Genomic DNA, 15,956 nt, shown 5'->3' with positions numbered 1-15,956 from the left:
GGGGCGCGAGGCGGGGCGCGAGGCGGGGCGCGAGGCGGGGCGCGAGGCGGGGCGCGAGGCGGGGCGCGAGGCGGGGCGCGAGGCGGGGCGCGAGGCGGGGCGCGAGGCGGGGCGCGAGGCGGGGCGCGAGGCGGGGCGCGAGGCGGGGCGCGAGGCGGGGCGCGAGGCGGGGCGCGAGGCGGGGCGCGAGGCGGGGCGCGAGGCGGGGCGCGAGGCGGGGCGCGAGGCGGGGCGCGAGGCGGGGCGCGAGGCGGGGCGCGAGGCGGGGCCAGCCGCCCTGTTCGGTTGGCTCGGATACCCTCACGCCCTTTCTCTCGGGTAGTGAGGCTTGTGCCGCGTGGTCCAGGCGGAGGTGTCCCTGCCCATTGCAGGGCGTCTGGAACTGGATCTTTAAGTTCTAACAACCCAAACCATTCTATGATTCTACATCCTTCTGAAAGGGATACTAAAAACACCACAAATAAACCCTTTAAGGCTCATTCTGGAGCTTTAAAAGCATCGTTTGTCAGGGCTGGGCAACAGGAGGGAGCGAGTTCCATCAGTCCTGTGCAGCCAGACCAGAGCTGAGGACAGGATGGATTTCCCACTCACATACATGGGTATAAATTTTCTCAGAAATCTTATGCGTACTCTATTCCTTTCCAAGGACTAATTTTAATGCTATTATGAACTTCACAACAGTCCAAACTCTTGCTAATTTGGATTCTAGATCATAGAATCATAGAATGGTTTGGGCTGGAAGGGACCTTAAAGATCATCCCGTTCCACCCCCCCTGCCATGGACAAGGACACCTTCCACTGGATCAGGTTGCCCAAGGCCCCATCCATCCTGGCCTTGAACACCTGCAGAGATGGAGCATCTATAGCTTCCCTGGGCAACATGTGCCAGTGCCTCACCACCCTCACTGTAAAAACTGTCCTCCTACTGTCTAATCTAAATCTCTCTCAGTTTAAAACCATTACCCCTCATCCTATCCCTGCAATTCCCAATAAAGAGCCCCTCCCCAGCTTTCTTGGAGCCCCATTTAAGTGCTGCCAGTTCACTATAAGGTCTCCCTGGAGCCATGTCTTCTCCAGGCTGAACAACCCCAACTCTCACAGCTTGTCCTCCTATGGAAGGTGTGCCAGCCTGTTGGTCATCCAATCATCACTGTTGGCAGCGGTGTCACAGCCCACAACAGAGCTGCCCAGGTGGTGGCTGTAGCCCTAGGCTGAGTGCAGAATTACTGGTGTCCCCAGGAGCAGTGTGGTGGAAAGCACCTACTAGCACCTGCAGCAGCCACAGGTCAGTCCTGAACAGAGGTTTAACTGCTTGCACCTTCTCAGACACTCGCCTTGGTTATTTGCAAAGACCAAGGGAAAACACCCTGATTTAACTGCGTTTTCGGAGCCTTTCCACAGACAACACTTCAACAGGCAGCTGTGGCAAACACATTCCTTAGGTTCTGGAGGACATGCACGTAGCTAACTCAGAGCTGCCTGAACACACACACTAACCTCTTTCAGAAGAGAATGGCTTCTGTCAACTGCCCTGTCTCCTCCTGTGGATTTCCTACAGATACAGGTTTACTAGAGAGACTTTCTCCCCCGGGAAAGCCTGAACAACCTAACAAACATTGCAACAGTATAGGTTTTTGTAGTTCCCTTTGTTTTTGGTTTTTTTTTTTAGTGTTCTCTTTCTCACAGCCTGTAGACCAATTGTACTTGTTACCTCAGAGCTATAAATACCCCATGAGTGTTTTATCTCATCTTGATACTGCCATCTGTTAATCAGACATTTTAGGCTCATCATTTAAACTTCTTTTATAGCCAGTAAAGAGACACAAATACTTCACATGCCTTTATAAGAAGGGATTAAAACATCACTGCTATGAGAAAACACATCTGCATAACAAGTGGATTTAAGCAATATGACCCAAAGCTGCAACCCAAGAAAAAGAAGAGAAACAGAAAGCCAAAGCACCAAAACACACGGGAACCCAGGTAAGCGCCCCCCAGCACACCCAGGAGTAGAGCAGCAGTGAGGAAACCAATTTCTCTACTGCATATCTTGCTAAGGGAGGGATAGCTGTTCTGCTTTTAGGAGCTTAAGAAACTAGTCGCCAGAGGCAGTCAAAGCTGTCTCCTAGTAACTTCTATCACATCTGTGAACTGTAGCACCTGCTGGTGAGCCAGCAGTTGTGGACTTAATGAGTCAGTGTGACAAACGATTAAAAATTCAGTGAACCTGTGTTTTTTTCACCTGCATTTTTGCATCTGCTTCGAAGAAGAAAGGTGTGGGTTCTCGCACTAGTATAATAAACTTTAGAGATGCTCTTAATCTCTTATATATTACAACAACTCGCCTCCTTTTTTAATTTTTAACAAAACTGCTTGATAAGTGGTTGCCAAGATAGAAAGTGGTATTGATTTTTTCAGAGGCCAAGGCTCTAAATCTGTTTGAGAGTATAAATCAATTTACTGATTATCTTAGGGAAATCTCCATGAGTAAAACCTGCAGAAAGTGATGACTATGACTGTTTCACTATGGATTACTTCCCGTACTCCCTCTTTCAGGTCATTTAAAAAAATACAGTGCTGGGTATATTTGCATTTAACCTACTGCCAATAGCTGATCTAATACATTTGGTAAAACATCATGTCTTAGATCAAGCAGAGAGATTTTAGGGACGTGTCTGGCAAATTCAGTGAAGTTGATAATTGGAATAGTCTGGGAAACATTATAGTCCACCTTTTTCATACTTGTGTAAGCAGCATTATGCTGTTGTAGCCTAAGGTGTTTTAATTAATTTCCTAGAAGACAAAAACTAGAGTTCTTTCTACTTTTACAATTCAATTTCAAGTCTACTCTTGCTTGAGGGTTTCCCTACTTAAAAAAAGAAAAATGACTAAACAGAGGCAGGTGTTCTGTTTTTTTTTTTTTTTATCACTACACAGTTGTGAATACATGCAATCAACTGGAAATATAACCAGTCTTTTAAAATGATTAGAGAGTACCATGGTCGCTAAAAATATTCTTAGAGCTAGTTTTATGGCTTCATGATGAGATTTCCTTTTCTTTCAGTGTTTTTCTTTCCTTTATTTTCATTAGAGAGTACGAATACCAACCCAGCTTAGCTATAGGAGTGCATCAGAATAAGTCTTTACATACAGTTCTGCAAAAAACTTGAAGGAAAGCGATGGGAAAAGTAAGGCATTATTTTCTGTTTCCCTTTTATAGCTGTTTGATGATAATGTCTGCTACTAGTAACAGTAGAAGGTAAGACAAACAGAGATTAATAGAGTTCATTTAAATCTGTCTCTCCAGATTGGTTTTCACTGTGTGTTACTAAACAGAAGAAGAGGTGTGTGCTGGGTATGCTGTAGGTCTTTCTTTTACTGGTTTCAGGCATAGGAGTAAATCTAATTGAAAGCACTTAATATTGATCTACTGATGTTTAGTGCAGCTAAATTAACATTTGTGCCCTTAGGTTCAAATAGAAAGTGATTTTAAAACATAAGGGAATAAATTGTGGAGGCTGCTAGTGATAACATAAGCTTTCTGTATTTGTCTATAAGGAATAGATATATAAAACACAGCCGAGTTTTAGTTTTGATCTCTGCTAAGGTAAAGCCTATACAATTATAATAGAAATCATGACAGTGCAGCTGCTGGAGTAGTTGGGAGCAGTGGCGATGAGCTGGTGGCTATGAATTGCTTGATGTAAACACTGTCAGTAGGAGAGCTAAGAGCAGGGCCCAACACAATGTCTGTAAAGTGCTGTGAAGATTTCAGGACCATGCTTTCCTAATGTGCTGCTATTCTCTCATGCACGTCTGTTTAAATTTTGATTCTAGGAAGATAGCTTCTATGCTTACGGTAGGAGAAACAAATTGACTGGTATTTAGTGAAGTGACACAAGAAGCATAAAAACATGTAACAGCTGAAAGATGTGAATCCTTAACGCAAAGTTCTCATTGTGTCATTGAGATAACAGGATAAGACACCATTTACATTTCCAGATGAAACATTTAAGCATTTTTTCCCCCAAAGAACATTATACATTGTTCTTTGTGGATATTAAAGTGAGGGCTGGATTTTTTTTTTTTTTTTAATGTGTAGTACAGGCTTTATAAGAACAACATTTTGTACACAAAGAATCTCATCTAGGCAGGATATGTCTGGGGGAAAAAAATCATGTTGAAGACAAATGCCAGTGATTACCATCATTTCATTACAATAAATTCTTTTGTTAGAAAAGTGATTCTGTGGAATTTATCAGCTTTCAAATAACAACATTTCAGCTGATTTACCTCTTTCTGCAGTTGGAATAACTGTACGTTTATAGTGACAGTGCAGACTATTTTTTGGAAGGATTGGCTTGGGAAAAGTAGAGGAGAGTGCCTGTGAAGATTATGATGAAAATGTGCATGTGAGAATTTGAGAGAAAAGAAGAATCTTGGTTTGGAACTGTATCTTTTTCTATTCCTGATGAACGTTATCCCATGTAGAGCCAGTAGCTTTTACGAAAAGCCATGTAAAGGGGAGTTCTTAAGCAGTTGTGTAAAAAAAACCCAAGCCAAACAAGTAGGATAAATCCTGCTGTTGTTCATCCTTGAATGATTACTTGAGATCCCCTGCTCTACCCCTCAGTAACTCAGAATCCCGAAGCACTTTCCTCTCTCCCACAATTGTTGAGGAATTCTGTGTACCATCACCTCCTAGAAGCAAGCAGCCTGAGTGTTGTTCTCTTTCCTCTGAATGATGGGGGATTGGCATCCTGTTCTGCTTACACCTTGCAGTTACAGAGAAGAACCTTGCACTTTTTCTTACTGAGTTTTCACATCATCCCATGCATTTTCCTAGCTGCTTACCCCCTCACTTCCTAATGAGTCAACAAGAGCCCTGAGAACTGCTCAGGACTCTGCCCTTCATCCCCATCCTCTGCTAAGTACAGTTGGATCCCATCTGCTGAGGGGTGAGGTCGCTTCTCTGCTAGTGTGTTGGTGAACAGAAGTAATGCACAGTCTGTAAAGCCTACCGTCTACCCACAGACCTGCTTGAAGTGTTGCCTTACAGAGCTCTCCTAACAGTTTGCCCAACAGTCATCCCTGAGATTGCAAGCTGTCATGATATTAGGTAAGGAAATATTACTCAGTTCCGTCATTGGTCTTAGTTCTGTTTTTCCAGCACAAAATTCTAAGTAGCTCTTCTTTGGTGGTTTGTAAAAATGTGAACATGTACTGATGTTTAGTAGAAGTCATAAAGAAAAGCCTCAAAGTCTTCAATAATATCAGTTTTTATGGATATATAATCCCTTAACCTTGCAGGAGTTAATAATTTATGTTTTACTTTAAGAATGTAAATATTTCTTAGAATATAAATAGCACTTAATCTGGAGTTGAATAAAAATGTTAAGAAGGTGTGTTTGGCACACAGTGTAGAAATAACAACATAATTAGTATTTGTTGTTATTAATTGCTATAAAAGAAAAAATCTCCTAAGTGTATGAGAGGGTTGTACATAACAGCATAAGTAGCTACAGCAGGAGCAGGTATAAGCTGAGCACTGTATGCTGCAGGGGGATGTGAACAAAAAGCCATTTTTGCAAGAAACAAATCATATGAAGTTAAATATGTGGAAACAATTAAAATGTCTGTGAAGTTTTGTTTCAGAAATATTGAGCTTGGAGCTCAGTTTATTTGGGTTCATTTCAAGTACAGTTCCAGTGTCTTGCAAAAATGTTTAATATACAGTTAACAACTAGTGCTTGCAACCATCTTAGATGAAGGCTGAAGCTTTAATAAAAGCCTGTTTTATTTTCAATAGGATTCAAAACTATTGCACACAAAAATGACATATCAGTATCAATTTCAGCTGTTACACCTGAGATTATTAAGTCTTGTTACTAACTACTTATCTGAAGCTCTAGCGCTCTAGCTATAAATAAAGCCGTTGCATGTATAGACATGAGGTGTCCTGGCTTCAAACACACTTAATTAGTACAGACAGCGTGAAGCTTCAGGTTTTTATTTGAACCAATTCTAAATTAAGGCCCTTTTGCTTTGCTTTTATATACTGCATCATGATATGTTAATTAACCTGTACTTTTTCTCCCCTAGTCATTTGGCCTAAGACTTAATTAAAAAGTGGATGTTAAGCATAATTTAGTGAGGAGACTCAACTGAGCTTGCTTCTTACTAGCTCAGGTGCGCAGGATGAACACTGAAGCTGCTGGCATCTCGCCACTCTGTTGGTAGTATCTAATTCCTTGGTGTGGGATCCGGTCTGTCCACTGAAGCACAAATCTGTCTGGGTGGACTCTTCCCTCCGAATCGGAGGAAATGCTCTTCTCACTGAGAAGTGTTTCTCAAATCATTTTGGTTATAGCTATAATAATAATATTATATAATTATATATAAAATATGATAATAAAAACATCCCCTTGTTCCTTGGATATTTTATGGAAATGTCAGTGCCTTTTGCTGTTCTTTCTTATGCTAATCTATTCGCTCTTTAAAAATATGTGATGAAATGAAAAACTGGCAATGCTTTAAATTATCCAACAACTTCATCCAGGAAGGCTGGACGTGCATTTACTTTCTGAGTGAAATAGATGAAAATAGAGATAACTAAGTGCATTTTTTTTTTTTCTGGGAGGGAATAAGGATGAGTAGGGAATCGTAGCTCATTGTGAAGTGAAGAAAGGGAGGAAACAGTGCAGAGTCTTGTGCCTGAAAAATGCTGACTCTGTACATCGGTACAGCCTGGACATGCAGACTTAGGCAGCCCCCTAGTATGGGAGAGATGGCCTCGTTCGTATGGCAATCCGTAGCATGAGCAGTTACACTATAAAGCAACTATCAGTGCTATTTCAATTCAGCAAGGACTCTTTCTATGGAGTTTATTTTTAAGCTCTTCTTACCATTTCAAGTGATCCAACATTATGTGTGTCTGTGGCTTGATTTTGGCTTTGACTGATTGAAACGCACTTCTGGACTGATGAAATCATGTTATCTCAACTTGGATCTTTTTAAAAGATAGTTTTAATTGTATGCTATTTTACTGATAACTTTGGCACAGTTATTTTTGTATGGCACTGAATCTGTAACAATCCAGCCTCTCTAATGGTGCTGTGCAAATCTTGCAACTCCTGTATTGCGTAGCATTCATTCTTGAGCTGATCTTTAGAAAGCAAGGTGGGAAGGTGCAAATTGTAGCTTCCTTTTGGGTGTAACAGCAAATGAAAGTTTGCACTTATAATTTAATATCTGTATGCAGTATGCTAAGAATTTTGATCCATTGTGTTTCTCTGGAAAAATGCAGGATTTGCCCTCAGTGTCTATTTGTTCACATAGTTTTTATTGAACTCAGTTGATTAACTCCTGTACTTTAAAACAAAACTGATTTCCCAACTCTGCTACAGACCCTAAAATAGCAGTTACTTCAGATATAGGCATTTTCTTCTTGGTTCCCTTGTCCACCAAACTATTTAATTAAAAACAAAACAAAACCAACCACATGCAGTTTTAGTGAAGTTGGTCTGAAAAACAATCCTTTTATGCAGTTGCTTACAATTTGTTGCTTTTTCATTTGTGAGCTGCATCACAGCTGCGCCCAGTTTATCTCAGAAATTAGTTCATCACATTTATTATTCTACAAATGTGTAGCAGCTGTTGCTCAAATCCACCCTGATTGCACATGCCCTCTGCCGTTTTACTCAATTGGTTTACTCCAAACATTTTGTTACTAAATCATTCATTTGGTTGTAACCATCTGTACAAAGTATACATTAAAATGCTTCATAATGCAGCAATTTGGAAGCCAGTTGCTCAAAAGATGGAAGGATGGGATCACATATGGAGTAGGGTTGTCTTACCCTATGTATTCTCAACTTATGGCTGTTAGTGAAAGGTGGGTACTTATATCAAAAGGGAAGAATGCTCAGACTAGAGTCCTCATTGTCATGGTATTTGAAAGGATTGAGGAAACATGAGTATTGTGTGTGTTTTCAGGCATTCATCTCTATTCCTGGTGCTTTACTCATTCTCCACAAGTCTCTGAAATGCAGATGTTCCTCAAGTGGAGGGTGGCAGCTGTCAGGCATGTTAAACAACAGTCTGGAAAAGGGGATGTTGGCAGGAACTAAGGAAGAAACTGTCTTGATCACTAGGAAATATAGCTAAATATTTATGAAGACTATTTTCAGGGTTTTCCTAGATCTTCTGTGGTATCTAAAGGACTCCAGCACAAAAGTGAGTGGCTTCTGCATGTGCACAGCCTGAAGGTTGTTACTGCTGGTGTAAGTTGTGCTGCTTCCATCATCTGAGGCTGCACTATTTTAATGAAAAATGTGAAATATGGTTATCAATTGACCTAGTAAAAAGATTTAGAAAATCTAGACAACTTAAAAAACCAATAAGAGAACATATCAAGAAAACACAAAGCACAAGTTGTTCTATGGAATCATCTGCAGTCTTTTGAAATACTACCAATTTCTGCAGAGATGTTTGGGAAGTTCATGCATGAGATAGGCAATCAGAGGATTTACTGCCTGGTTAGTCTCCTGAATCCAACCACATCAGGATACGCTTCATGCTGGTGAATAATCACTTACTGTATCTGAGACTATGTAAGTGTACACTCTGCCATGTGAGGGCATAAGGAGTTGCACGCAGGCTGCTTCACTGCGAGCTCTGCCTGGAGGGGAGATATGCCCAGCCAGCCGGACAACTGTCTCTCGTGAGCTGAGCAAGAAGAGCAGAGAGGAAACTGCACTCCTTGGGCACCCACGGGTAGCTGGAGCTTGTTGGAAGCTGACCCAGAGCACAGCTTTTGTCTCTGACTGCTGCAGCTGGGGAACCTCATTTCCGAATTACTTCCCATGTTACCTGCGTGTGAGCTGTCACTTCCATTCTGTTCACAGAATGCTGTATTGTAATTTGAAGTGAGGCTTTGAAAACAGTCTATTTCTACCTGGCTGCTTAGAAGAATGTGGTCAATATCAGAACCAACTGGTGAACTGTAGGCCTTGCTCCAACCTTACAGTTCCACTGGTGTTTATTTGATAGGGTTTGTTCCCCATTTCCCTCAGTTTCAGGCACACCTTTGTATGATAAACAGAGTCCTGTGCCTATGAATACCTGAAAAATGTAATGAGGGTTGGAGACAACTGCAATGTAGTCTAGAAAGTCAGAGCAGACAAGTCGTCCGTGATGTTGTGTTTAGAGTGCAACGTCCTGTGCTGCACAGGGAGAAAACAGCAGAAGTCTGTATATACCCGTATGAAACACTGCTTTTGTCGAAGTTATTTAAGGAATCTGTTGTGAGGTATCTGGCTACTTAAAAAGGAAATGGAACAAGCTCTTGCTTTTCTGGATTCAAGTCCTGTCCTTCTCTATCTCTTTCTTGTGATGTGATCAATTTCTGCCACACGGTGGTGGTGGTGCTTTTTTTTTTTCCTAATCCTGAAAAGTTGTTTGTAACACCAGCTAGAACAATGAAAACGGCTTTATTTGTTAAATGCAGCTTAATGATGATAGGTCGATCTTAATAAACGTTCATGCAATTTTCCTGTTACTTTTTCAGCCAGGATGTAAGAGTGCTATGCCATCAATATACGACAGATCTGTTGTACAGTAGCAAGGCTATGATTGCCAGTTATTTGCATCTAATATTGTCACTGCATTTAATGGTCTATGGCTACTTTGTTCCACAGGAAAAAGATATGAGTTATTTTCCCCCCTCAAAGATAACTTCTGAACACTTTAGGTCATTTCACATCATTTTATGATTGAAGATTTTGTTTGTAAAAAGGTGGTTTAGGCACCAGGTTATAAGGAATGTATTAGTTCAAATTCATGTTGACACAGGCTGCAGTGTGCGAAGGTATCTCATTTGTTAGCCTGGTAACTACCTTGTTTGGGGAGAATGATTCATGCAGTGACGCTCAGTAGTGGACAGAGGTAGTAGGAGCTGCTGCATGTGGTCCCTGAGTTCCTGAGGTAGGATCATGTGGTCCAGATCTCCTCAGCCAAATATCTTGCGGGCCCTGTAAGGATGTGAAAGCCTTCCTGAAAGTCTGAAAAGTAATGAGAAAAAGAGGTAATTGAAAAGTCCTTGAAATCCAGCTGTCCTTAGCTGTCTCTGTTTACAGGCTGAATTTAGAGCAGGAGCTCAAGTAGGAGTTCAAATTATACACCATCACCCCTCCCCCAATTGATTCTAGTCAATGGAAAAAAACGGTAAGAATGACATGGAATATGCTCCTCCACCCCTTGTTAGTCTTGCTCGGAAAGCTTCTTGTGTGCTGTAGCTCAGTGCTGAGGGCAGATGCCACTTCTGTTGGGGTTTCACTGTAAAACTATTGAGCTTGAAATAGTCCTCAGATTTTGTCCTACTTGGAAACAGAGTACCTTCTTGGACAGAAAGAAAAAGCAATGGTAGTAGTAGCCACAGTGAAAGCCTTTGCATCCCCTCCCTGGTTATGGAGCCTTCTGGCAAGGAGAAGGAGCGTCCAGGCAGGTGAAGAACATGTGGAGGGAATCCCAGAGCATCTTTGCAAACAGCTGCCTGAGCTGGCGGTGCTAGCAGAAAATAAGGGACAATCCAAAGAGTTTCTGTTCTTTAGCAAGCAGCTCTATCTCCTTCCTCTGTGATCTGGTGTCACTATTACTATAATACTTCCTGATCCATAGGTGTTGTGTATGTGGAAATTTTCTAGAAGACCTTATTTATGCAAGTATTTTTCTTGGAGTACTAATGCAGAAAAAAAGGAAATCTTCTAGATAGAAAGGAAACCACTTGAAAATCACTGTGATTTGATTAGAAGCAACAGACTCTTAAAAAAATCCTGGAGGGAAGATGGAAGGAACAAAATGACCATGCGAAACAAGGGCAGGCTTAACACACTGAGGAAGTGAGAGGCTTGATAAACATTCACACAATTAACATACCACTAGCCCTACTTCTGATGAGAGGACTGCTGTTGAGGTTTTTGCTGCCTCCTCTCCCTTGTGCCATCACCCCAAGGAAGCCATTCACTTGCACTTTAATTACATTGCCTAATGATTCTGATCTTCGCAGCATATGTGCTAGTTCCTGTGAAGCTAAAATAAAGCACTGTTCAGTTCAGGATACTGCTTGTCATATATACTCTGTTGCGTTAGTGTGAAATTCCATTTCAATATACATTCCAAAAAGAAGGCATTTTTGTATCTGTTTAGTGTTTGGGGTCAGGGACGGCATTATCCTCAGTGTGCAGGCTCTAGCACAGACAGTACTTTTCCAGGAGCATTCTTTCGATGCAACTCTTGTGTAGTTGCCATAGACTCATAGGAATGCTACAGTGTAATTCACTATGAGTAGTGTATGAATTAGTTCTATGGAATTTAACTTTTTCAAATTTTTGTACTTATTTTGCTTGTAGGCTATAGACAAATGTCAGTCTTTTTAATTTTTTCTAGGTCACCATACAGTATTATCAAGTGGCATCTTCTATATCAGATTGCAACTATTCAGTTCTTAGCCAACAGTTTTTTAAAATAAATATTCACTGACTGAAAAAGATGAGATGCTATTCTAAAATTGTTAGAGCTTGTTGTTAAAAATGACCTTCATGCAATGGCAGGTTATTTTGTTTAAATAGAAGGCTAAATATAAGTTCTCTGTTTCAGCATTGCAGACTTTGAGAGACCAAAAGAATTGCCTGACCATCAACTGAGCAGATGAGCTTGAGAACATGAAGAAATTCTAGGGCTGCTCCAGATTTAGTGCCAGCTGTTTGGGCAGCTGAGAAGAGTAGGCAAAGGACTTGGCCCTATATGTGTGAAAAATCAGGTTAGAAGGAATAACCAGAGAGCCTGGAAGGAGAAGGATAGGTCAGCAAAGAAACCAACACGATGGAACTGGGAACTGCTCCAGAGGACAGCAGGGAACTTGCAATCTCATATTTCTTGATGGACCCCATTTGGTGGTGTATCCTAATAAATATGAACCTTTGTGTCCATCTTTGAAGTCTGACTCCTTTTACCTTAGGGATATCACTCAGGTGCATCCTTCCTTCAAAATTTTGTTCTGGTCTCTCTGTCCAGCCAGACTGAAATATTAATGCCCTGGCTTCTCTTCAGCTTGTTTCTGGCCTGGTGAATGCTTACAAGTGATGAAACAGTCCAACAGAAATGACTTGAAGACGTCTTGTCTGTAATAGTAGCACAGAGGTTCTTGTAGATGGAGGTTATGTCCTTGCTCCATCTAGGAGCTCTCATCTGACTCATGAGTGCCTGAACTCCAGGTTCAATGCTGCTTGGGGAAAGTGAGTTTTTTCCCTCTGGGCTTATATTTAAAAATTATAGGCAATTTCTTTTCTGCCTGAAGTAGAATGGGAACAGTAATGAAACATAAAACTCTTTCTGATGAGAGACCTCTTTCTTAAAGACGCAGTCTTCAGTGCTAAGCAATCTCAATAACAGGAAATACAACCAGCCCCATCTGTAATTAGCTTGGTATCCACTCTTTTCCGCCAATTTTTTTTTGCCCCCTGATAACACACTTGCAACAACTCTAATTTTAGACTAGATAAATGTACACAGATTCAGCAATGCCAGAAGCAGTGTAGCAATATGCTGAAAATTTATTTGATTTAAACTTGAATGATGCTGATGGAAATGTGCCAAACTACCCACGTTTATGTAGTCAAAGAGCAATCTGAAGGAGTCATGCTTTTGCATCGCCAGTTAGGTATATTTTCAGCTTTGTCTGTGCAGAACAAGTGTCTGCTTACCCGAATGTTTATCATAGATGTCCATAGGCTAGCTCTGCACTGAGCTCTGCTTTTCATCCAAAGGGGTCTATTTCTCCATTTGCACAATAATTCCTTTAATTCATGTGAACATTATTGTTTGCAGGGCATTAACATTGCTGTTAATAGAGGTTGTGCATAGGAGCTCTATGACAGAAATAGACAGAAACACTCCTTAAATCTGTAATCTGAATTCAGGTTGGGTAGAAGCTCACAGAGTGTTAAACACTCTTCTACTGGAGATCAGACAAAGCCCCACAGTATTTACATTAATCCTGCACTTTCAAAGCACATGCAAGATTTTAGCTTCACAGCTACTCTTGATTTCAATGCAAGTTAAATACTGTGCAACCCTTTGAACATTTCTTCTTAGAAGTGCTGGATTTGGGTAGCTCAGCTTCTGAAGCCTTTAGATCGTGACTCTTCTGTTCTTATATGGATGAAATTTTAAGAAATCAGAGAACTATTATTCTGAGAAGGCCAACCCCCCCCCCCCAGGAGAGTGATAATTCCTAAATACGTGTTTACCTACAGTCCTGTAAACACAGAAGAAATGACTGCAGTTTAACTAACTATGGAATTTGCTTGTTTGCCCAAGAAAAAGCTTTTCTGTTTGGGCCATAACTCTCATGGAAAATCAAACTTGCCTCAGCAGATGAACATTTTATAGGTAGTTCACTGTGTTTTAAAATGTAGATAATGGTGTAGTTTTCTCAACAGCTGTAGAGAATTAACAGATGTATTATGAAATGATCGTGTCTGTGTTTAGCCCTTGCTTTACTGAATTTAGACCTTTTTCAGATGTAATTGATGTCTTGTTATGTTTAAAGGAAAGCATGCGGGATTCAGCTGCAGGAGGGGGTGATCTCCAGGAGTCCTAGCAGCAGGAATACACCTCTCGCAGGGAGCTGGAGACCATTGGTCAATAGGTGGGTGGGCTGTGTTGTGGCTCCTGGTGTCTTCCTGGGGCAAGAGAGCCTGTACTGTTTGTATGGCTATGTGTAAACCTAGCTGTGTAAACCTGTGTGCATTTCTGTGTGGAGCACCTGTGGCACAAAATTCAAGCCTCTTGTCTTTGGCTCTGTAAAAGCATGTGAGGAATCAGCAGCACTGTGTTCCTATCTGAGTGTAGTTTATGAATTTCTTTGTGCTGTTGTATCACAGCACAAAACCGGGCAACCTGGACTATACCTTGCTGTTACTGGGGTCAACAGCATCTGTAGGACAGTGTCCTGCCTCCTCTAGATGGAGAGGTGGACATCGTTCTTTCTCTAGTCTGTAAGGAGCTGCCTGGTGACATAGGGAATGAGGGCGAAATGGATGAACAGTAGTCTAATTTTCCTAAAGGCTTTGTTTATAGATACTGTCCCTCACTTGTATCAGAGATGAATTCAGAACATATATCTCAAACCTGGATTTTGAACGCTAGAAATCTGAGATCCAGAGTAGTTCCAAGCTTTACCGCTGCATATTTTAAAAAGGGCACAGTGACAAAACTTATTCTAAAGCCAAATAGAGAACTGGAATTGAGCAGGTTATCAGAAATGCCTCATATCAAATATGGCATTTGGCTCAAATCCATCTCATTTGAAACAAAACCCAAACAGTAAAACCAGAAAAGTTTTACTGGAAGTTTCTAATGGTATATTATATTAATGATAATAATGATAAACAGCGTTATATAATTTGATTCGTGGTACAAGGACTTCTTGAGAGGTCTGACAGAGACCGCAAAGTCAGTGAGCACAAAGACCAAGTGATCTTCCAGCTCTCAAACCTGCCCCTTTATCATGATTCTCTGCTCTGATAGAGGCAGGGTGAATAAAATTCTGTCAGTCCCTTCCAGACTGTCTGTCTGTCACTTAGACAGAGTTCAATTTCTCCATATGTGATCTGATCAAAATCAGGAAAGTATTTTGAAAATACTTTAGAGCTTGCTATGTTTAAAGTGTCAAGAAAACTTCTAAGGAGCAGTAGATCCTTGAAGCAGTATAAGGGTACAGATTAGATTCTGAGTTTGGATTTAGACTGGTATTTAATTTGAGGCTAATACTCAGCCAATGCAGTGATGTAACAATTAGTGCTCTGCTCCTGTGAAATGGTAAAAACTTTATGCAATTCAGTGAAATTCATTACATGGTTTCTTATGTCTTAAGGAATATTCAAGCTGGTTATACAAGATTTCTGTGGAAAGTATTCAAAACCAATCCAAACCCGGTTGCTCCTTCTCGTTCTGACTCTGATAAGAGTCCTGCCCAACCAACACTATGAGCAGGCTAAACTACCTAGTCCTGAACCCGTCAGTGACAAGCAGAAACATGCACACTGCAGGAGTACATTGCTGTATTTGAGTGGAAGGTGCTTTGGGCAGCTCACTGCCCCTGTGTCATCAGCCTTTAGCATGTTGTAAAGCAAGTTCTGGCACAATACAATTACTATGGCATCTGGAGGGGGTTACTGCTGTGCCTGGGTTTGGCACTGTATGTCTCATTTACAGAATGCAGTTGCCTTTTGTTTGTATTGTTAGGGAAAATTACTACAATTTCTTGTCTTTCAAACAGTCACGGGATTTTGAGCAAATGTATATGGGATACTTCTGCAACACCCTGTAATGCAGGGCAAGTGATGTGGAGAAGGTGTCTGTCACAAACTTATATGGGCAGATAAAATATTTTTGCTAAGATAAAATGTGCACCCTGAACAGTTACAGTATGGTGAATCATGCAGCACAAAGTAGGCTTGAAAAAAGGCACTCTGCAAAGCTCCATTATTACATAATAATGCTCACTGATTTCTAGGGCTCTATCTTACAAGATACTGTAACCTGAGAAATAAAAAAAAAAAAGTAGATTTATAACAGCTACCTGTATTTGCTGACAAGAGTTTTGAGTATCAGTGCTTAAACACTATTTTCTTGATAATTATAAACCCAATGTGTTATTATTTAGTGAATTAACTTTACCACAAAAATACAAACTAAAAGGAAAACAATCGTTTCATTAGAGTTTTTTTTTTTACTCAAGGTTTTGATTCTTTTCTTAACTGAAATTCTCCATTGAGTTTAAAGGGTTCACCTTTGTGTGATTTATACTAATTATGTGGTGCCTATCATATGGATACATTACCTAGTGACATTAAAGCTTTCAGAAATTATAATGGACCAGGACAGATGTTGCT

Source organism: Cuculus canorus, chromosome 8 (assembly GCF_017976375.1).
Source record: "Cuculus canorus isolate bCucCan1 chromosome 8, bCucCan1.pri, whole genome shotgun sequence".
Classification (NCBI taxonomy): Eukaryota; Metazoa; Chordata; class Aves; order Cuculiformes; family Cuculidae; genus Cuculus; species Cuculus canorus.
The sequence above is the reverse complement of the archived record's forward strand: the minus strand, read 5'-3'. Positions refer to the sequence as shown.